Here is a 2447-nt window from a genome sequence, read left to right on the forward strand (position 1 = left end):
CAGGCACACAATGGTATTACCTACAGTTATATGAACCTGTATGGAGTGATTTTAAGGATACATCAAGTAAAACAAGCTAGCCACAAAATAATGCATCAAATGTAGTATATTTTATATGAGGAAAATGAGATTAAGAGCATACACATATGCATCATATATTCACAAATGATTCATTTGCTCATTTTTGCAAAAAGACACATAAGAAGGATAACCCAGGAATGAAACTGGATACTTTCAGGGGATGGTGTGAATGGGAAGAAGGGGCAGAGAAATAGATGGGACTTCTGAGTATCTTTTTATATATTTTGAGTTTCAAACTGCGTTAATGTTTAATTTTTAATGTGTAAGTTAGTTAGACAAAAATGGGGGAGAAAAAGCCTAAAGTTGAATACTAACATAAAAAATAAATCTATATAGTAAATAGATAATCACCCAAAAATTAATCCAAACCCATTTTAAACTCAGTCCTCTAACTGTATCCCCTCAGTGGGAAATACCATAATGATAAAGAGAACCTCAAATGTTACTAAATAGACTTATTGTACATAGTAGTATTCATGTAGAAATCCTAAAACTATTTTTAAATATGATAATATTCTGAAAATGTGTAAGTATTTTGAAATATATTGATGTTGTAGAAAACTGAAGTCCTCGTTGTCAGGAGATGGGAGCTACAAATAGGAAATGAGAGCAACAAATAACCTCTGTCATTAAATTGGAATTAGAGGATCAGTATCAAGTCATCCATCATATTACATATATATATAACACACAATTTTTAAAACTTTATTGCTAGCTCTGTTAATTCAGAGACCCTAGAGGCAAACGTTATTCATGCAGAAATGAACACACCTTGCACCCCATATTAGTTTCTAAATGCCATCACCCACTATGAGGAACCAGGGAGTTCCCTGGAGTGATGCTGATTCTGGGACTGAGGCAGGTATAGTAAAAGATGATCGTAGAACATCTTATTGTGCCAGAAACCTTGGAAATTCTCAAAAACAGATAGGAAAATATCAAAAGATCAATGGAATAGCCAGATGGGGCTTCTGATGACCATCAAATCTGGGATAATTTGAGACAGCTGACCTGTTCTCTACAAACTAGTCAATGTCGGCACCACCATCACCAACAACAAAATGAGAAGAGATATTTGGGGTTCAGAATGAGAAAAGAAGTATAACTAAAATTGTTTTTGCTATTTTGAACCAAAAATGTCTTTTCTCTTTTTTGTCATTGTTATTGATGATGGTGACACTGATTTATGCATTAAGGATAGATCAGCTCTTCGGCTCAATGGTTTACATTCTAAACTTGTATGATAATTTCCTCATGACTAAATGCAGCATAAACGTCTTGCCAAGAACACCTCACAGTCAACGCTGTGAATTTCTTACCTCATCCCATCTGTAGGCAAAGAACATACAGTGTCAATCACCATAATTGTGATACCAGAATTGATCCTTTGTTAAGGAGGCATCTTGGTTAAGGAACAATAAGATCTTCCCTTTCTAAAGACACCTTATGTACACATATTTAGAAATTTGGAAAGTGGTACTGTGGGAAACTATGAACATCCTTAACTCCAACAATATCCCTTTAAAAATGTTATCATCAATTAATAATCCCTGCTTGTGTCAATTATATTTATGTTTGCACATTGAAAATTTTCTATTTCAGTCCTTCCTATACACTTATATTTTTTGAAAAGAACATACTCTCTCTGAATTTTAAGTTAACTTAAACATTAATTTTAATCTTTACAATTAAATTGGTTATCCATCGCTTTGGCGTAGTGAATTCTTTTAAAATTCTGTATTTTAACCTACTATTATGATTGGTTTTGGTGGATAAAGATCAAACATAATGAAAATATCCTTTTCTCTCTATTTTCTTGGTTTTTTTTTTTTCATTTTTAGGCTACATTTACCATGCATAGTTGATTATATTTCCAGTATTACTTCCTTTTTCTTTTTATCTTTTTTTTTTTTTAATTTTAAAGATGTTCGGTACAAATCAGGGTTAGGTATAAAAATGTTCATTATGAGGTTCCCTTGTTGATGAGGTGTGCCCTCTCTCTGCTGGCAGTTTTCTTCAACAGCCATTCCACCGCCCTCACCTGGCAGTTTCCCACTACTGCCAATTCCTTTCTATAATATTATGGTCATTGTTCAAGGTCCACTTATGAGTGAGAACACATGGTACGCTGTTCTTTGTTTCTGTGGTAGATAACTGAGTATGGCAGACTCTAAAATCCATCAAAGTGTCTACGAAGTCCATATGTTTGTCCGCCTTTATGGCTTCATAATAGTCCATTGTATATATGTACCACATTTTTTATTCAGTCCAGCTTCAATGGCTAGCATGGTTGGTTTTATGTTTTTAATATTGTGAAGAGAGCTGCAACAATCATGTGTGTGTGAGTATCTCTTGTAAAATGATTT

The sequence above is a fragment of the Carlito syrichta genome, unplaced genomic scaffold (assembly GCF_000164805.1).
Source record: "Carlito syrichta isolate Samal-C Ts95f unplaced genomic scaffold, Tarsius_syrichta-2.0.1 Scaffold1562, whole genome shotgun sequence".
NCBI classification, from domain to species: domain Eukaryota; kingdom Metazoa; phylum Chordata; class Mammalia; order Primates; family Tarsiidae; genus Carlito; species Carlito syrichta.